At 41.6% G+C, this 22,242-nt stretch overlaps 1 protein-coding gene across 1 annotated transcript in view; it reads left to right on the forward strand.

Annotated features, from left to right (window-relative positions):
• Nucleotides 1–6,344: 6,344 nt before the first annotated feature.
• Nucleotides 6,345–22,242, forward strand: part of prickle1b (prickle homolog 1b) — a 31,889-nt gene continuing 15,991 nt past the window's right edge. The window contains exon 1 of the mRNA XM_022222564.2: nt 6,345–6,583. The gene's annotated coding sequence lies outside the window, so the exon portion shown is untranslated. The remainder of the gene's footprint in view (nt 6,584–22,242) is intronic.

Raw genomic sequence — 22,242 nt, forward strand, 5'->3', positions numbered from 1 at the left:
ACATGTGCAAGAGGTAAAGGCGAATACATGCTTTACAAATTCACAAGGGTGCTTAAATGTTACCATCTATCCAGATCTACAAGGGTCCACATGGATTGTTGGCAAATGTGCCAGAGAATAAAGTAGTGCTTCAAACAAAAGTCTGGGATGAGGAAAGAATCTACAAGGCGAGGAGATTCTTGGCCATGCAAACTTTTATAATTCACCATTCACAGAGTTGAAATTGATAGTAGCAGTGGCTGCTGGACTTCTGAGGAGCTTTGATCTGGACATGTTTTTCATTGACGTAGCCTCCAGAAATCCTGGAGAATTTACAATTTTCTATGTTCTCCCACTGTTCTCAGTACAACCCAGGAATATTCACTGACCTGGTGCTGCAGCCCAATCTGCCATATTGTGTAATAATTGCTCCTTGTATATTTTCTTTGTCTGACATGAGTGTTGGATCTGACTGTCTTGAGTCAGAATGTCACATGACACTACTTTATCAATTTCAGGATGTGTGTTATGCACATTTTTTATGTAAATACATTAAGCACCGTCTGCCATGAATGCAAAATCTGTTAAACTGCAGCAACACTTCAACTCAAATTGCATTTTGGAGGAAGAAGAAATTGACATGGGGCCAATTTTGGCAATTAGGGCAGGTTAGGGAGCACTGAACGTGTTGCTGTAGTCAAAAAACCTGTGCTAGGTACACAGTGCACTGGAGTGTTCATGTGCGTCGAATGTTCTCCTTCAAACACCTTGGGATGTTACAGTAGAACTCTGCCTAGACAGCCCAACCCTGGGGGACTCATTCCTGGTGCACAACCATGTGAATATTAAAGGAAACAATGAGCATGCAATCGGTACAATCCTGTCCTGATGCATCTTGTACCACAGGTCCTGCTGTTAATAACACAGTGACATTCTAGCTAGCAACAGTTACTGCAGGCATGTCTGCAGTCCCAGAACTTTTTGATCAACATTTCATTGTCTTGCCCAAATACACTTAAGTGTGTGGAAATGCCAGGGGTTGAACTGTCAACCTTGTAATTAGGGGACAACCTGTTCTACCACCCAAGCTACATCCATTCACTCACTAATTATTATGTTTCCTCTGTACAAAAGGCAAAGAATAAAGCCGGCACACTGTAATTCAACTGTAGACTCACATCAGTTTGCTGCTCTGAGCTGATCCACTGCAGTTTATAGACACGAGTAAAGGTCAAGCTATTTCTTCAAGGGATAAAACAAACTGTATGACAAAGTCTCAGTCAGGCTGGATTTCAACCCAGAATGCAGAAATTTTGACTGTGCAGTTGTGCAGACTGAGATGTACTGGTACCCTTCAGAAAGACAGAAAGTAAAAGAGTTTTTTTCGCTTTAATGTCACTCACAAGAATTTGACTCTGACCTTGTGTTTATTCTCTCCAAGCAGCCAGTGTAAAAACTGTGTGTTAGCTGAAGGCCAGCTAGCAGCTGATGCACCAACCGTGGGAGTGTGTCGGTGTGTCGGTGTGTTGGTGTTCAGCTCAGCCTTTGATCTGCAAATTCGTTCTTCTTTTAAGAATCCATACAAATAAAAAGAAGATTTATTTCCAACCTCTTTGGAACACAGTAAAGCCTTTAAAAGTGGCTTCACATGGTTGATCACACCATTGTTTTACAAGCAACACTTTTCTGTTCTACATGACGGCTATAACCCCTTTGAAAACACAAAATTCTTTTCCCCTACTCAGAAAAAAACAACCCATTCCTGCCGGTAAATACACAACATATTTCCCAAAGAGACTCACAGGCACTACAGTAACTGAATCCTCCCTGACTTGAGTGAACTGAAGCTTCTGATGACAGCACAGTGACAACAGTGAATCCTCCTCAGCCCAAATTCTGCCTCTGGCAACAACAGAGATGACACAGGCAGATAGACAAATAACAGGGGAGAAAGAAACGCAGACTGGAAGGAGATAAATGCGAGTGACAGTAACTGACCAGACATGCTTGGAGCCATTGTGAAATATATTGTGTGTGTGAGTTATTACAATATTAGGGAAGACAAAGCTTCTTCTTGATCGCATTTTTTGGCATTTAGTCAAAAAAAAGCAAAGATCGAGAAGGATTCAGTTGACATTCCTGTTCACCGTCTCCTCCAGATGATGCTTTGGTGATGGCTTAGGCCTTAGAAAAGTAAATTCCCACAGCCTGATTGACAGTTTTCCTTTAGGCCAAATCTGGAAACACTTACCTCACTCTCACAAAAGGGGGCTGGAGTTTTTGAAGCTGGGTTACACAGGGTCACAGAAAGAGGGGGCCAGTGGGTCACGACCAGGAAAGGAAACTCATTTTCTTTTTTGGTGCGTATTGCTTAATGATCCCATAGCTACATAATTTGAGCCAATATCCAGAATTTTAAGAGCCAAAAATGTGGATTTACAGCGCGTGACTTGGGTCTATTTGTAGGTTTTCCCAGCAGGTCATAACCCAGGCACGAGCCAGCTCATTTTTGACGCCGTTTCACAGGGTTAAATGTCGCCTGAACGCAGAAATTCATTAGTCACGTTCACGAGTAATGACTAGATATCACTTTTCAGAGCAGTGCTGAATTACTTTGGATAAACTGCCACATTTCCCTTTTTAAATCCATCACCAAACACGACAAAAGAAGCTAAAAATCACAACATTTCCCCCTGCAAATAGCTGGGATAACTAACCAGGCCGCTGCATGACAGATGAGCCCGGCCTGGCTCAGATAAGGTGTCTTTTTACTGAAAAGCAGATATGCCGATAGGGAAGATAACCCCTTCACGCAGCCATTCATCGCTCATGACACCCAAGCTGCCGTCACAAAGTGCGCAGTCCCACATCAATCTGGATTGTTTTCAAAGCAGCGTTCCATAAAAGAAAGGAGAAGAATGGACGAGGAGAAAAGACGGGATCAGAGACGTACAACTGGCTGCGTCTGGCTCTGACACTTTCATCGGCCGTGCTGCGTTTCCACACACCAGAAGGTGACAGGGGCAGGATTTAGTGACCCAGAGGCCCCCTTTGTGCTCTCCACACTGCACTGATCCTCGCTTCCTCTCTGGCTGCATGTGTAGGCCTATAGGCTTACCTTTTATACCCCTTTCTCCCTCTCTAGCTCTCCCTTTCTCTCTCTGCCTGCTGTAAATAGGCTTAATGTTACAGATGTCTGTGTGCGAGCACAAAGAGCCGAGGCAAAAGCACAGAGAGCGGCTCTATTCTGCACTGAGGCAGGGTTGAACAGGTGGAAAGAGAGCAATCAGGACACAGAAGATGATCAGATTTCCCCTACAAAAAGTTCAAGAGCTGTGTGTGTCTCTATAATGTGACGCACTTCAGGTGATTTGAGTGCAACAATGGAAAAATGTAATTATTTTCTGCAACATTCAAGATACAAGTAGAAGAAATCTGTGGCCTCGTTTTCATTTCTAATGCGCTGTAAATGCTTTTTTTTTCTTACAGCAGCAATCACTGTAATTCCCCAGGTCTAAAAAATGAAATGGAAGTTGTAAATACAACTGACTGTCAGAGCAGCAGCCAGCAGGGTGAACGAGGGCGTCCTCGGGTCCCTCGCTGTGTGGGCCGGCTGACTGGCTGGCAGGGACAATAAGCTATACTGTTAGACCTGCGCTGTCTGTCCCACTGCCAGCTTCAGGAACATTCAAACAGCCTCACTCCCCCGACGCCACAGCTGAGGCCCAAACTTCAGCCCAAATGCTGAGCCGCACAAATCAGGCTGTTGTGTTTGAAGCCATTTAGTATTTGACATTTAAGCATCTCTGCGTCCAAAAGAGTGTCAAATGTTAAATCCTAACCTAATCAGCAGCATGAATCAGATCATTTTGCATCATTTTATTTCATGAAACTGTGACTGATCTTGGTGTTTATTACGGTGATTGTTACATTTTTATCCAAAACATCTTATTATACAGCTATTGATTACGTTTTAGTATACGCCAATCATCCACAACATTAAAACGACAGACAGATGAATCCAATGGTATTAAAGATCAAATTTTATTGTAAAAAAAAAAAAAATGTAAAAAAAAATTAAAGCAAGGGTGCCAGAAAAATATATTAAAAGTGGTGGAATATCATAATGCTCAAAAATTGTTTAAAAAAAGTGAGAATAATTCCAAAAATCTGTAAAATAATGACATTTTTCGCAGAGCTAAATACAGTAAAACATTACATAAGAATGAGTTACTATTTGTAAAAATATTGATTTTGATGTGGATATCATGCAAAGGTTGGGCCTTTTTTATTTTTAACAAGTAAATTAATATATTTCACTGTGATTTTTTCTAGATATTATCTGTGTTTTACCAGAAGCAGAACAATCTGTCTTTAATATGCACAAGTTTTCATTCAAATAACAGCAAATATCTGAAAAATAATGATATTTTGCTGCTTTTAATAGAGTCAAAAAGTGTCATTTTACAGCTATTTTTGATGTAAACATTGTTATATAAAGCATGTAAGTAAATAGTTTTCTTTTTCTGTGGTTTTACTTGTTTGTATCTGTAATTTAACAAAAAAAAGGGAAATCTGTAAAAGAACAGTAAATTTTACAAGTAAAACAGTTAAACAGGTTCTACAGTGCACAGTGCAATTCTCAGCTGGAAAACTGGGTCTTGACATTCTTGGAGAGGTTGCTTTCACATGTTCCAGACCAAATTCCACCCAAAACTGTTCGGGATCATCTCGAGGAACCCGACCAAGAGCAAAAATTAGTTGATCTGGCTTTCAAACTATGTAAATCCCAGTCCAACCAAGCATTTATGTGATGAGCCAGAACAAGGCCAGCTCATGGGGGCACCCACAGGACAGTCATGATCAGCTGCCACCATCCTGGTATCAGACACCACCAGCCCGTGACCAGATGGACCACAGCTGTTTTGGTGGCGCAAATCAGTAATGTTAGGCAGGCGGTTTTAATGTTGTGGATGATCAGTGCAGTATGAGGTTCTACACATCAGGTTTAAGGTCCAGTAGTTAACAGTTTACCTGTTGCTCTTCTGTTAGAACAGGCAGAAAAAATACCACCACCAACCCGCTGGAAAACAATCAAGACTTTATCAGTTGTTTAAAAGGACATTAGCAACACGTAAGCCAAGCTGAGAGCTCAAGCTGCCACAGTTATTAGACAGAGAGCAACATGAATTTGGCCAAATTATCTTGACCTCAGTTTTGACTAATGTGCCTGATAATGGAAACACAGTTCGTCTTGTTTTGACTGAGCTCTCAGCCAGCAACACCTGTATATTCCCAAAGTTGTGAATGTAAGAGAAACTTTCCAAGAATTCCAAAAATCATTTCTTGAGGTGCTGAAGATGTTGACATCTTCCAACAGTAACAGTGGAAGGAAGCTATTTCAGATTATTTATATGTGCAGAACACTGAGCCCTGCATTACTTTATTATCATACACCTACACACTCCCACCTGAGTAAAACCCATAAATTAACCACTGAAACACGACAGCTGAGCACTGGGAGATAACACCTTTCATCCCTTTACAATATATCTGTGTAGATTATCAGTCCTCCATTGCAATGATAGGAGTTTCAGTAGGAGGCAACCAGACTTCTCTTTTTGGTTCTGGGGACGTTTTACTTCTCATCCAAGAGAGAGTTCTGAAGTCCTGAAGTCCAGATGCCTTTTACTGAAGCTGTCAAGTTCACTTTCCAAGAAAACAGACGGGGATCTCCTGACACTAGTTGACTTGACTTTTGATTAATGGCTCATTAAATCTGCAAATAAATGACGCCACTTTGGATCACCGAGCCGCTGGACATACAAGCTTCCACTGCAGGCTTGGAATAACATGCTATACTGTACATAACAGCTCCAGACGTGATGACCAACTGCCAGTTTTGAGTTTCAGGAGGCTGCTGCCTGGTGCGTGTGTGGATCACGTGATACAGTCCGTCACACATGCCACAGACTGTCAGGCAAACACATCACCACCTTTATAACCTTCATAAATCAGAAGGAAGGGTCTCTGGGAAGTAGTCCATACAGTCAGAGATTCCTTGTCAAATTCATATACCTTTGGGTACTTGCAGTAACTATCTGAGGTATTCATTTAATGAATTTATAGTGACCTGGTGGTACTTTCTAGCACTTAGAGTCGAATGGAAACGTTGTAGTTTTTCAGTTTTAAAACTTTTTACTTCCATAGCATATCCATAAACTCATGGCTGAAGTATAAGGGATGTTTTCTGCCTCTAAGTGAGAAACAGAGTGAGACGAGTGTGTGGAGGAGGGAGAAAGGAGGAGGGGGGGGGCTCCATGTTTAAGCCAATAGGCGCGGTGCAGCGCTAATGTCATTTCTGGACGCTTTAACTTGGTGCCAGAGCTGCGCAGCGCTCAGCCCTGGTGAGCGTCACCTCTCTCTCTCCGTCTATGCATGATCATGCACTGAAAGACTCCATCACTGAGCTGATTCAGGACTCCAGACGGCACTGAGTGGTGTTTATCGCTTGCAGTCAGCCCGGATGCCTCCACAGTCGTGACTATATCTCGATAAACGGAATATTCAACTCGCCCCTGCACAGAGTTGTTGCTTCTTAGAGGTGAGTTTTTGATTCGGGAATCGTTATTTTGTTCCTTTAACTTCAGCAGGATTTTTTTTTTCTGAAGAGGTGCACACCTTTCTTTTTGCATTGATGCGTTTTCAATAAGTCTAAAAAGCCTTGTTTCGCTCATCTTTTGGAAACTATTACGCACCAACAAGATCAAGAGATGATTTGTCTCTCTAGTACTTAACACTAAAAGCAAGAAGAAAGGAGTTTAGTTGAGGAGGTTCTGACATATTTTTCCTGAAGCAGAAGAGAGAAAAATGAGTCTGGGGCTGAGTTAAGGGGGGATTCTTACTTGGAACGTGTGTGCGTAAAGACGCACTTAATGGAGGGTTGCGTTTTAGTTTCCAGATGTGTGGACTCAGCTGTTGCTTGTCACTCAGGTGGGATCTCTGGCTTTCTCTCTCGGCCTGTCTGCTCTTTCCCCCTCTTTTTTTTTCTCCTTTAAGGAATTCAGACGCTGTCTCTTAACTCCTCAGAACCATATCAGTGTTGACAGACCACAGGCCAAATCCACAGAAACATTACAAAGTGAAGCCACATCACTTCAACCACACAGAACATGAGTAAGTTAGCGATGAAGACTTTTCTTCCTCATGTTTAGTCACACTTTTAATCTAAATGTAACATAGATGCAACATCTTTGAAGAATTTTAGTGCCATTTATTTCATTTTTATTCTTTTTTTAAAAACTGAAAATCCACAAAGGATAGACACAAAACTGATAGAATACTGGATTGATAGTGAATGTGAGCGCTATAGTGACGTGTTAAGGTGGACTTGCTCTGTAATGAAGCCAGTGGTGGCACCTAGTGGTGGGAGAGATTTGTAAAAGATGCTGCAGTTAAAACAGCAGACATCATTTGAGGTATTATTTTGCATTTTATACAAGAAACCATACGTAGAAAAATGGCTTTTATCAGCTCTGTGGCTTAAATTGAACTTTTTTTTTAAAGGTATTTTGAAGCACAGTTGCCCCATAGCAGAGCTCTCTGTCCAATGAAGGCTTCCTGTTAACTTCCTCTGAGCCGGGATCAGAGCAGCAGAGGATCAGGTGACTGAGGTGTATTCCCCCTCTGTGGGAGGCCAGTCAGCCAGACTGTGCTACACTTTGCTGGGGGTATACACTCTGCAATGCTAAGCCTTTGTTAATGAGTATGTATCTGTGTGTGCGCCCTTGTCTGTGTGTGGTACTGAGGGCCTGTGGATGTGTGTTACTGGGTATGACTGTGAGCGTGCATGTATGTGTGGTTCTCCTGTGCGTGTGTGTCCCTGCTTATGTGTCCTTGCATGTGTCTGTCTGTGTGTGTGTGAGGGAGAGAGAGAGAGGTGGATAGGTGTTTGGACTCAGAAGTTAAGCTGCTGTTAATTGGTCACCCATTCGGACCACATGGGAGAGTCAAGTCAGGCAGTAGCTGAAACGATCGGTATGCTTGATTTGACTACTGCCTGCTATGGGACTCGACACTGATTGCTACCAATGGATGCTGGACAGGATATTTGTCCGAGTAGTTTTTTGGGGAACTGCTCTTCTAAATATGCAGAGAGAGGAGGCAGCTTGTTAGTATACACCTCTAGAAGTGGGAAGAACAGCTGGCCTGGCTCTCTTCAGTGATTATAAAGCTCATCAACAAGTCATATTGTGTTTATTTGATCTATAGAAGTGTGAGGAAGTCTTGTTGTCACCATGACCACCATCTTTGGCAGGCCACCTGTAAAGAAATGGTGCGATGGACAAACCATTAAACCCCAACGTTTTGCTTTTGGTTTTTGTATCATTTAAACAAAATATAGCTGTAAGTGAGTCTTTGGGACATATTTTAAGCTCTGGACAGAAGAATTTTTGTGCTAGCATCAACACAGTCAGAGGCCTTTCGGTCTGTAATGGTTGCCTCACAGCTACAGCATTCTCTAGCACTAGCACGTTGCTGTGTAGAATGGTCTGACTACACCTCGATATCAGCCTGCTATAGGAAGGGAAATAAAGTTCTAGCATACATGTATTTTTTTTTACACCAATTATAATCTTGTCATCTTAAGTGTTGTTGTTGTCAAGGAAGCAAATTTGCAGAAATCAATGCAATTAGAGGCCTTTGTGTCCTTAATGTTAGTGTAGCCAGACCATTCTCTACCACTAACACAGCACTGTGTAGAATGGTCTGATTACACCTCAGTCTGCTAGAGCACAGAAAACAAGAGTTCTGGTGAGCTTGTATGCATTTAAACCAATCACAATCATCTCAAGCATTGTCAAAAAAAGCAAATTTGCCTAAAAAATACAGTTTTGGGACCATTCTTTAGTGCTACCCCGGTACTGTGTAGAATGGTTTGACTGCAACTCATTATCAATCTGCTATAGAGAAGGAGGGAAAAAAGCTCTGGTCTGCTTGTATTTCATTAAACCAACTACAAATGTCTTGGGTGAGGCTAAAAACAGAATGCATCAATGGTGTTCATTGAAAATAGTGATGAGGGGATGGTTTTGGTGGAATTTTTGGACGCAGGGAAGGAAGAACTATTATTAAAGAAAAAAACAACAGGACTGCTTTGTTGACTGATCCAAACCTTTGGCAAAACTTGAAATTGTCATTGTGGTAGATTGGTGCTTGGAGGTTGTTGTTGTGTCCCATATTAGTGAAGAGGACTTTTTAAATGGTATCTTACAGATTGAGAAGGGAAAGAGAAACTCACGTAAAATCTACATCCACCGAGTGAGGTTGCTGTAATGGTGAAGTTTGATACAAGTTTGACAAATGGCAGTCAGGGTGAAAAGGTTGATTTTGTTTAAATGTGTCGCAGTGAAGCGGGGAGAGGAGGAAAATTTTCTGGCTGAGGAGGATGTGAATCAGATGGGAGGATGTGATTCAGATCTGAAGGAGATGACCTTTCAGGTTTCAATAAAAGACAGAGGATGACATTCTGTGTCTGGCTTTGGCAGCAGAAGTGAATGGATTATTTATGCATTGACATTTTGTTGCGTCACTTGTACGAAAGCACTGCAGACTTGTCGACCATTTCTATACTGACAGATTCATTTTTCAGACTAGTGTGTCTCCATTAGAAGCACAAAACCTCATCTTACAGTTCTTTATTTATCTCATATGCAACCCAGATTCTCATTCTCCAGTGTGGGGTTCAGTGCCAGAGAGGAAATCCAGCCTGGAGATTGTTTTGATATTATTGGACAGTCTCCTGGAAAACCTTTTTGCTCAGCGACCAAAGGGTGTTCTGGATTTAGAGCCATCGACTCCTCGGCTAAAATACCTCATCTGATCACAGCAGTAAAGCTGTGTGAGGAGCTCAGGATGTGTTGTTTTGCCCTTTTTTTTGGTTTCAGACAGAAGAAATTCAGTCCAGAAAGTTGCAAAGAAAAGTTCTAAAAGTTTTTAATGGTGGCTTTAAGTGCAGGTTCTTATATTTACAGTGCATAAAGCTATAAATACAGATGGTGTATGTAATGGAGTGTGCCTGGAGGATGGTTTGCTACTGGCTTCAGGGGGGTCGTGCAGCATTCACACACATCTTGTGTCCCGACCAGGGTTTTGCTTGGAGCTCACATTGGCATTATTACTAATAAGAAACACAAGCACAAATGTGAAGGGTTTGTGTGTTTTTATGTGTGTATCTGTGTGTGCGCGACTTCCATCTATTAGTGTGTCAACACTGTTCTGTCTGTACGGCTCTGTCAGCCTAATACCCAAGACCAACATGTGTACACACAGGCAAGTTTGTTCTGTCATACTGGAATTAATTGAGTGTGGGGTTGTGTAAATCATTCCAAACCTCAGAAAACACACCCTCACACACATACACATACAGTCAGTCACACATAGATATCTATATACACACTTATGCTTGCCAAGCAGCCATCCCCTCTAGTTGTGTAAAGTGTGTGAAGGGCCAAACAGTGAAAAGCCAATTACTGAACTGGAGAGACTGAACTGACTTTTGTTTTAAATAATAGGCCTATAAGATAATATTTTGAATTTTACATGGAAGCTAACCAATTTTAAAGATCCCTTGCAGCCAAAAATGAAGCTTTTTACTTTAACTTGTCAATATGGTGTTTTTTTTAATATGCTAGAAGATATATCATGGGTGAAAAAAGCAGCCCATAAAACAGCTGAGCATTTCCAGTGAATCAGTGATCAGAAACATTGATTCAAAACTTTGAGATTTATACATAACAACCCTAAGGATTCTGTATGCTTGCAGGGTGGATCTTTCTGTACCATTATCCTGCTTCAGAATCAGTCTCCGGTTCAAACAAAAAGTGTCGCTCAATTACTCCAATGTTACAATTTGCCATTATGTATCACAGATTGGCTTTACAGTGTTTAATCATTGTTATAGGTGAGATGGAGAGAGCTGCAGGAAGGTTTGGAGGGGCGGATGGAGACGGAAGTAATAAGTTCATATATCTGCACATTCTAGAGAAAGCAGTGATGCAGACACATGTAGGTCCTTTTAAGACATTAACATTAACAATTTGCATGGAAAAAAACTTTAAAATATCATTTTTGGCACACACACATGGGTTTTTAGGGATTTAGTCAATGACATGCATGGTACTTTCACATTTTTTTAAAGTAGTGCCATTTGCGCATTGGAAGGTTCCACATGTATGTCATTTATCAACTGATGCACAAAATGGGTCAAAAGTGACCCATATTCAATGGAAAATGGGTATCTCCGGACCCATGTTGAGGATTAAGAAATTAAATGCCCCAAATCCCTAATTTAAACTCCTCAAATACAAGGATTTCTGTTACCTGTTTTTAAAAAAAAACGTAGTTCATACAAAATGTCACAAGGGGTTGTAAGCAATGGTAATGAGCTTTTTGGACTTTTTACCATTTCTGACATTTTAAAGAGCGGGTCAAGAGACTATGTAGTTGTTAAAATAATCATTGGTTGTAACCCTACATTCATATAGTTTTGCTTTTCGACTACATGGGATTGAAAACCCTGTCAGGCATCAGTTTTGGTCGGCAGTCCTTGATCTACAAACACTAATCGTGATCCTTGTGCTCATTGAGTGGTTTCAGACCAAACCCTGCAGGCCGCATTGGCTCCACAAGCCTGGTATTATGGTCAGCTTGTGGGGAGGGAAAGTAATCCAGGGCTTAGAAGAATATCAGACACTGAGTAATGGACTCTTGGAGGGAGTTGCGCTCAAATCTGTGTCAAAACTTGTAGCCGAGCCGGAATAAAGTTGCCCGCAGCGCTTGCTAAGTGATGCAAAGCTGAGGTGTTGTTGAGAGTTCCTGACTCGTGCCTGCGAGTGAGAGTCGATTTGGCACCACCTTAATTACCTATACACACAGCTCTATTTGATGATGATTAAAGCCACTCGCGCACACACACACACCTGCCCAGACGCTCCCAGTCGCCAGCCGCTGTAGTTGTGGAGACATTAAAGGTGATGATTATTAGATGATAATAATTAAAAGGCTTTAAAGCTCAAGTGAAGGTAAACAGTATAGACCGAAGCAGATTCTCATATAGGAAGACAAGATCGCTCTGCAACAACCACGTAATTATTCCCAGTCAAATGACCACCCTGAGGCAGCGCACAAATGATAGCTTTCAGTTTTTGTTTTTGATTAGGAAAAAAAAACACATAAAAGGTCTCCATAACAGATTCTAAGTTGTTGGGTGATACATCATAATATCTCTGTTGTCACGTGAAAGAAACGCCTGATTTCAATGTTGGTGATCATGTTGCACAGACTGGTTTCAAGTTTTCACTTCAACTGGAGGAGTAGTCTTTCTAAATCCACTGGATTTCTCAAAAATGCTTTACATGCAATCTGGCTAACTTTGGGGTAACACCTTTTAGATTCAACAGTGACAATGTGGCTTCAAATTTAAGTATTATATAGTAAAAAATATACAAAAAGCCACCATGGAGCCACTATTTCCTCTAAAATTGATGGCCTGAGCTGTCAGAAAACCCAACATGATTGTGACTTTTCAGTAATATTCCAAAATCAACACTAGAGAAAACTTTTCATTTGTCATTCTGGGATCAGTTTAGGTCCCTACATCAAGGAACATGGCTCAGCTTCTTTACTTCCCTTCTTAAATCGGTCTCATGTGCCAGTCGTTGCGTCCCTGAGGCGAAAGCGAACTCCTGAACTGAACGTCTCCACTCAGGCCTAATCAGGGACAGTCTGCTCCTTTTCCTCCCTTCTCTGCATTTCTATCTACGTGCTCACTTCCCGATTATTTTACAATTTCACCTGACTTTCAATTTGCAGGAAGTCTCGGATGGCACAGGATGTTCTGGCGAATCTATGAGCTAATCAATCTGCTTCAGTAAACAGGAGCAGATGAGGTAGTCAGACAGATTCAGGTCACATCTATGATGAGACATTTACATAAAGTTAGACATCAGGACTTTTACATATAAATGAACATCCAGTATATCCAAGCCAAATGAGTTAACATAGTACTGATTAAGCCTGTATTTTGCAATATATTGGAATTTTATATCTGGTTTCTGTGGTCCCATTTCTATGCTAGTGCACCAGCAGTGATACATTTTACATCAACTGCTAAATCCCAATAGGAAGCTACAGCAACTAGGAGTATAATGGATCCTATGGCAGAAACAACTAGGAAAAGAAAAGTTTCTGATGCTTTTCAGGAATACAGTCGAAACAAATAACTTTCTCTCAATGCCAGAAGGTGGAGACAAAAAGTTCCACTGTGCAGGTTTAACACTGCGTTGGGTGGTCGCCTGTGGCTGCAGAAGTCTCCGGGGAGATGTCCAATCTGTCACTGTATCTCCAAGTTGCCGCACATCATCTCAGAGGAATACCAGCCTCTTAATTCATTCAGAGGGGAAATGGCTGCATCCAATCTGATGCCACCAGGAGTCAGGAAATGGCCAGTTGTGATAAGCACAGTATAAGTGAGGGTGGAGAAAATTAAAGGCGTTTTGCCACATTCACCGAAAGCTGCACATTTGCTGTTCACTTGGAGACTAGTTTTCAGGATTAAATAGTGTTTAAAGCTGCCAGAATCAATATATTTAATGTACTGTGAATGGGGTCAAACCCAAAGAGAATCACTTAGACTTTGTCGCAGCTCTATGAAATGTTATATTTAGTACATTTTTTAGTTTTTAGCTTACAACTTCATTGTTGTGGTTCATTCTCATCAGTCTCATGGGCCACAACAGCCAGACATTTTCAAAATAAAGCGCTTAAAATCCAGTTTACGCTATGAGGCCGCCACCAAATGGCCAAGTTAGCAACTATCTTAGAACATAGTAGAGCGGTTAGCAGTTAAAGAGCTAAACATCATGCTTAAGAGTTGGTGGAAGCCAAAGCTAAAGCTGAATGCTAGTGTTGCTTTGTATCTAACAGCTATACATCATCTTTAACAACATATCAGCATGAGGTTCTTGGCTTCTTTCTGTTCTCCCAAAGTGGCCGCAAGTAATGTTTTTTGCAGGTTTAAATGAAATGTGTTCATGCATAAGTCATGCAAGGTATTTCTAGATGGAACCTGCCCCTTAAAGAGAAGTCTGTCTTTCTTTCTTATAAATGCAGACCTACTTTAACTGCCTTTGCGCTCTGTAGCACGTAATCAGGCGGTGGGGCATCATTCAGCTATGACAATTTCACCTCTTAAGAGATGGAGAATGTAACAGATATTCGCCCGCAGTGGTTAGCTGATGAAAGCTTGGGGCTTTCCAGGCGCTCGCTGCAAAACCAATACAAACAGTGATTTGACTGTTGTCTGGGTTTCCATGTACTGGGATCCATCCGTTTCTTTTTTTCTCTTTTGCCTGTGAAAGGGAGCTTAAATTGCCACTTGCATTAATGAGGTGGTAAATAAATGTCTTTTGTGTTTACACAAATGACCTCAAAAACCAGACAGTAAACCAGGGGCTAAGGCCTTCATTATCTCCAACCAGCCACCCGTGAAATGCAGCATGTGGGGCCTTGTTTATGTGAGCGCAGATGTATGTATTAGTGCACATTTGCGCGTTTGCATGTGTTTTTATTTACCCAAAACTTTTCATGTGTCTGCTACAGAGTGAGAGAGCCCCCTCAGGGCCTTTCAGACATCTGGTTGCAGATGGACAGCTTATATCTTCCAGTAATACGTGCTGTTAAGCCCCTGGGAGCTGCCGCTGCGCACATCATTACAACCCTCCTCGGGCTTTACTTGGAACGTCTCTGAAACCCTATCGTTTGGTTCAGAGGGCTACAAATATGCTGTATATCCTTTTATACTACTTCCTCCCCGGTTCGTCTCCCATCTGTTGCAGATTAGTCTTCAGTGTGTGTTTAGAGAGAAAAGCCCGTCGCCGAGCGGGACCGATAGTAAACCCTGAAGGTTTTAGTCAGAACTGTCAGGTAGGTCTGAATTAACAGAGAGGCCAACTGAGGATATGGAGGGGTGGTGTTTGGAAGGGAGACAGGCAGAGGGTGAGACGGGCTCTGAAATTACACCAAACGGATCGACTGTTTACCCATGAACCTCAGGCCCGCTACTAGAGGGTCAGTGTGGAATGCCAACAGCGGCTGCTTTGGCCAAATCCAACCACAGTTCCTGGGAGAGGAGGGAGGCAAACAGCCCACAAAAATGGCCCAGTCACGCCACTTTCCCCTGTGATAGTGGGTTTATTTAAGCACTGAGCTCAAAGCCACCGTCATGTAGCACATAGCCTCGATATCTGGCGCCCTCGTGGCATCCAAACCCAAAATGTTGAGCTCAGCTGATATCACTCAGCTGTTTTGTTATCTATCTGCGTTCAAAAAAAGTCCGTCTTGCTTTGGGAATGTGTTAGGCTATATGGTTTCTCACACACACACACACACACACACACACACACACACACACACACACACACACACACACACACACACACACACACACACACACACACACACACACACACACACACACACACACACACACACACACACACACACACACACACACACACACACACACACCCTTTTATGACACTGTGCAGGCTTGAGAACTGTGCCAGTCCCATGTAGGCCAAACTGCAGACCGAGTGCCTGGAGCTGCGAAACTTGGTCAGACCCGTCTTTTCCCAGCATTTGTTGTGCTTCCAGTGCTAGATTATGGGAAAAGTGAGGGTGCTGGTTGTGTAATGCACAGCAGGATTGTGTGTGTGTGTGTGTGTTCCGCTTGACTGATGTGCCATCCCTCCAGGGTCCTGTCATTAAACCTGTGTGTACACAACCCCAATCCCTGGCCTACATCTATCTCTTATACAAAATTCATGGGAGGATTCACACAACGCACACATACATCTACACGCACATATACGCAACAGCTTTCCCGTCCCAAATGTGATGCAACGCTGCTACTCGTCTTGCACTATATGTCGTCAGATCCCACGTTTCTACACATGCGTCTTTTTTTTTTTAGTTATTTTAATGGATGTGTTTTTCCACAGGGAATTTCTCGCATCTACTTTGAGTGGCACAGCTCATTAACAGCCCCGACTTATCTGTTTCTTTTGGCTGGAACATGTGACACGCTGTAAATCAGTCAAATGGATACTAAGTGACAGAAGGGCTTCATTCTCAGTTCAGTCAGAGTAGCAGCGAAGCCAGTAAAAATAAAAAACAAGTTTAGCTCTAACCAGTGCAGCTGGAGTGTGTCACTTATTCCTCTGTCAACGAGAGCAGGATAAACTGGTTTCTTATCTCATTTTGTAAGCCCGCTGCCTTGAATGTGTCGGCAGTTTATTTGTGGCTTTTTGTTAAAAGAGCAGCTGAATTGTTTAACTATTTGTCTTTATTGGAAAATTACAGTTTGCAGGCTTTGTAACAAACAGTTCCAAGCACATTTTTCCTCATCAGCAGGAACCAGACTGTCTGGTTCTTGACATTTTTCATTTTTATCATCAGTCACCAACTTGACTTTGTTGCAGGTATAAATATCTGCCCATTCTTTCTCTTCAGACTCAGTTTGTATTCAAGGAACGCAGCTTGGAAATTTTATTAAGATGCTTCAAACCCCACACAGACACGCTCCTTTCAAAGTGCTGCTTAAGATGTCCTCTGGCTTTTATTAAAGAAGGAATGCATCACTTAGCAATATCAAATTAGAGGCGAATAGGAGGCAGTCTCTCTTCTCTGCCACACACACAGCGCAGTAATGAGAATACGTCTCTATTGTTTCCTAATAGGTATCACAGTTTTGTGATAGTGCTTCTCATTTGTGCTCAAGTTCCTCGCTGAAGTGGTAAGTGAGTGTAAAAGCACTCTTAATTCATGCAAATTTGCTACAAGGTGATTTGAAAGTGACTCAATTTAACATACAGTAGCTGCCTGTTTAGCTCAAGTCATTATTTGATGGCAAAGCAGCTGAGTCTCACCTATGTTGTCTGGAAAATGTGGCCAAAGAAGTGAAGAATTCAATAAATTTTTCAGACAGACTGTATGCAAGTATAAATGGGGCAGAAAGAGGAGTGTGAGTGAGTTGAAGTATGACCTGTATGTGCACCATAGAAGCAGTCGAGGGAAAATTTCTGCTAATAAAATTAATTTTGATGACAACAAGCTTCAAAATCAGTTGACAAATTGTTGTTTTTAGAAGCAGACTGTTTGCTAAAAGTATTACAATGCGTTCATTTACCCACGGAACCCTATGTTTTCGTAAATCTGAACACCATTTAGCAACAACTAAACGTTAAAAACAGAAAAAGACATTGTGTGATTCTTAAATTTCCAAGTGTTTTTGAGCTACTCTTCTGAGATATGCTTTTCAATAGGGAAAAAAGCAACCAAATTTCAGCTTAAGATTACGATATTTCACCAAAACCTCTTTATTCTATGTCACATTCACCCAAATTAAGCATTTGCTTGAACCAGATTCTGTAAAATAAACTAATTCTGCACCCCTTGTTGCAACCTAGAAATACATAAGCCCTCAGTAGTCTAATGCACTGTCTGTATCCAAGAGGATACTTTGGCTTGGCAAGATATTATAGCCTGCAGGGACATCTTGGATTTGTATGCAGTTTGATTCAGGTAATGGCACGTATTAAACAGTTTAACTTCAGCCTCTGTCAAATCATGAAAAATGGTGGCAATAATACCGGGGAGAAGCCTCTCTACTGTTTTGGACAACCCCATTTAGCCCTGAAATAGTATAATTCCTCAGCATACTCTAATCAGCCTGTGAGCAGTTTAGGGATTTACAGAAAATCCACTTGAATGTTAGAATAATTGGCTACATATGCAGGGATATATGGCCGAAGCGAAGGCACAATCAAGATTGACAGATACAAACGTAAGGCTGAACAGTAGCCGTATTGAAGCAGTGATTATTTTCATTTTTGCAGCGATTTATCCTATACGAGACCGACCGTTTTGGAAGAGAATGAATAGTATATTTAAAAGCACCTGGTGCGCATTGACTGGTGAATGAAGTCAGCTCTGGTTTCTAAACTCAAAGCAAAGCCAAATAGGTTTATTGATCTCGTGAGGAAGGACAAACAGGGACTGCAGATACGATTTGCAAAGGTTTTCTGTCACAATGAAAGTGTATTGAGCACTTAATCCCGCTGATCTGAGTAGAACAGGGGTTAAAGATAGCAAAAATTACAGTCATGTTTTACCTTTTCCATTATAAATTACTTGGTGTCAATTCAAAATAAACAAGTTTCAAGGCACATTTAATTAAAGCTAAATGCTAATATCTAACAAGCCAGTGCGCTCCCACTGACAATACTAACCCTTTCATGTTAAATAGGTGTGATGTTTACCATGGTTCTCCATCATAGCTTAGCATACTATCAGTTAGCACTATATATAGCAAAGGATAATGGGTATTGTAGTGTTTTGCAGGCATTTGGTCATTAATCATGCAATTTAACTGGAAAAAGGCACTACATACAGGTCTTGGTAATCGCCAAATTCATTCAAGTGTAAACCCCAAATATTAATACTGAATTGACACCAATTTTATGGAGGTGGTGTTCCAGTTTTGAACAATTGGAGACTAAATGAAAAGGCACAAGTGGTAGAAAAACAAACCAGGCAACACAAAACCCCCAGAAATAGTTCCAAAATGTATTTCCCCTATTCAGATTCAACTTCGTAAAGTCACCAAGAAAGATCTAAACTGAAGCTACCTACAAAAACTCCCACCATAGTTGACAATTTCCTGCAATTTATAGCCCTTTTACTGCTCCCTCTATTGTCCCAGAGGTGTGTAGGTGACACCCTGTAGCGGTTAGCAAATCTCAGTCGAGGGTTTTATGACCAGAAACTTAAATCACACTCGGCTGAGGAATATTAACACTGATCTGGCGAGAGACCACAGAGCGAGGCCTGATGTGCGGTGGCGAGTCGGGCTGGTGGGGCTTGTTAGCGAGGGCTAAAGATCCATTTCCTGGTGTGAAAGGGTGCTGAGAGGCGTCTGTCAGCGTGAATAGGTCTGAATGGGGCTAAATGGTGGAATCGTAATGGATGTGAATGGAGACGTGGAACTGGGGTCTTTATGTGAATCAGATTTGTGTGTAAACTGGTTTGTCAGCCATTGTGCCTTTGGCTTATTAGAATCAACAATAGATCTAGATAGAGATGTGGCCTTATTTTTTCCAAATAAAATGAATGTAGGGATTTGCCTTGTGGGTTTTTGTGTCTATATATTGACGTCTAATTAAATTAAGCCACGTGACAGAGGGACATAGAAGCATATAAAAGCAGAAAGGTACTGGACTGTGCATCCCAGGGGACAGTTCTGACCCGGAAATTCACAGAATTTGATTTGTAATGGCCAAGACTCTTTAAAAATGTATTGTGAAGCACGAAAGCTGTGGAATAATTGTGTTTATCAGGCAACCATGCCCTGCTTCTTCATCTTTTTGTGACAAAGTTGCAGTCCTCAAGATGTCTGCTGAGAAGTCAAGATCCTGCAAGTTCAAAAGTCCATAGAAACATAAATCAAGTTAAACATCTCTACCCATAACATCCTTTGGCTATAAACCAACTCCTACAGCTTTAACAGAAATGTTCTCAACTGCACAAGATGGATCTCAACTGAAAACTCACAAATGGGTTTGTTTGTCTGGGCTTGTTAGTTTTGGCTCTGCATGGTTCCTTGTTGTGCTAGGAACTTTATCAGGACTTTTATTGTTGCATTCACCAGGTAGAAAGCAGTTGGATGTTTTGCTCAAGGCGAAAGTTTGAAGATTTGCCAGGCACTTTGTGGGTCCATAATTTCTGAAAACCAACAATTTGACAACTGCTGCCACTTCAGAAGTGATTTGTGAGGCGCATTTCTGCCCAACTACAGCTTCATTAAGACTCCTTTTCTTTCCCCTTCCAACCAGCACCGTGTCACAAACTGGCTCAAAGAAAGTGACACAAAATCTATTAAAACTGAATTAAAACAAAACAAGAGTGGGGAAGTGAAGTCAGCAAACGTGGGAGCAGGGAGTGCATGTGTTGATGCCCAAGTAGGTAGAAGAACCAAACAGATTGAATGCACATGCCAGTTTTTATAGTCTTCAAGGCCCAGGTGAGCTGCATTAGCTGATGGAGAACACACGGGGAGGGAAGCACAGCTGAAGACAATAGCTTTTGTAATGAGTTCTTGCCCTAAACACACCATGTTGGAGTTAATCCTTCAGAACTGTTTGTACAATCTCATATATTTCATCATGCAGTTGTACTTAACGCTACTTTAACATCAGGAATGGTCTTCACGCTCTGTTTGGATTCTACGACAAACTGTCCCGCAACAAGTCCAGACACGTTACTGTCCTTGTTGGTTTCTTTTTCCAAAAACCCAAAGGGACGTTTCCCCTCCTGATATTTGCATTCTAAAGGACCCACTTAAACCTTTTTCTTGCTTCCTGGGGATGAAACGCTGCATGCAGAGTCCAGGTGTGAATGACTGTTATAAATGAAAATAGGCCACAACTCTGCTGGAAAAGAGCATGTTTGCTTTGTAAACCTTCCCTCCACAATAAAGGTTAAAAAAGGCCAATTTACAAGTCGAGCTGATAGGTAGATAAAATGAGCAGTCAGAAGCAGTAAGTGTGCCATGTATGTATGTGTGTGTGTGTGTGTGTGTGTGTGTGCAGTCAGTGTGTAGTCTAGACTTGGTCTTGAGTTTCAAGTATAGAAAAGGCCAGAAGATCTTGTCTGAACCCCTGTCCAAAGCTTTTGCCAAGGAAAGGAAACTCTGCTCAAGAAAGTCCTTTGAGAGACGTGATCAAAAGGTTTCTGTCCAAATTGCTTCTGACTTGACTGAATTTAGGCTTGCACTGATATTTTGAGCCAATAGTGTCCTTTTATTTCACACTGGATATTAGCCAAGGGTTTGCTGAAGAATTCAAAAACAGAAAAAAAAGTCTCTCTGTTGTAGAATAAATCTGGCATAAGTTCCATCTTGTACAGCTGCCTGCGATAAGTGACACAGATCAAAATAGCACAGAGTACTTGTTGTTTTTCCAACACTTAAAAAGGTCCAATTTAAAGAAATCCCTGGGATTTATGCACATCCACTAAGCGCTCGGGTCAAAGGTCACTGCATAAACCTTCCATTAGTGGGATCCTGCTCATCAGCCTTGGACATCTGAATGAAATCAGGGCATCATCTATTCAGCACATGTGTCCAGTGGCTTTGTAGAGTGCTGATACATGACATCTTTGCCATATAATGGCTAAGACTCATTAAAAACGTATTGTGAAGCAAGAAAGCAGCAGGATAATTGTGTTTTTCAGGCAACAACGCTCTGCTTCTTTATCTCTTTGTGACAAAGTTCTGGTGCTTTAGATGTCTACTAAGTCAAGATTCTACAAGTTCAAAACTCCAAAGAAAGGAATACAAGCAATGGAGATAAAGCGTCTTAATCCAGTATGTGCTTTAGCTATAATAGATAAACAAACCACAACTTTAACAGTAGGACTCCATTAAAACAAATTTCAGACACTTTTTGCTCCATCGCACCCTCTTTTCTCTTCTTGGAGGAATCAGAGGAGACGGCAAGGTCAACTGTCCTCTTGTATTTTCTAAAGAACCGTAGGTCTCTGGCCACAAGCCCAGGTCTAGTCTGAAAGGCAGATATCTGCCTATTGTCTGGGATAAAGCCACTCATCCTCAGACCCGTCCTCTATTCACACAGAGGCATTCCTCACCCGCTCATTGGTTGTTTTCATTATCCGAATTAAGTACTTGTCTGTCACAAAAATAGAGCCTTTCCTCTCGATTCCAACCACCTGAAATAAGATTTGCAGAGCTTTTGAAATGCATATCCAGATAAATATCTCAGGAAACTTAATGCACATCTTTTCTGAGGGTTAAACACAAAGTGGCTTTTGCAGAGCGGTGCCAAGACCCCTGGAAAACTTGAGAGCTTTTTCTGAAAGGTTCACCCTCTGACTGGACTGCCAAGCTCCTCTGTCTCCTCTCTCCATTTTCAAATATGCATTGGTATGCCAGGAAAGAAGGCCATGTTGGCAAAGCACATAGACAGTTCCATCTCTAAGCACACAGAGAATCTCATTCTCTATCTCAGTCTCCTAAGCTAATTAGCTAACTGAGTCATTTCTCATTTGTAACAGGTAATCTGGCATGTGACAAACAGTTCTGCTGCCCTCTCCGCCAGCAACTTCGTGGGGTTGTCAGAGGAGAGG

This window comes from Acanthochromis polyacanthus, chromosome 1 (genome assembly GCF_021347895.1).
Source record: "Acanthochromis polyacanthus isolate Apoly-LR-REF ecotype Palm Island chromosome 1, KAUST_Apoly_ChrSc, whole genome shotgun sequence".
Taxonomy (NCBI): Eukaryota; Metazoa; Chordata; class Actinopteri; family Pomacentridae; genus Acanthochromis; species Acanthochromis polyacanthus.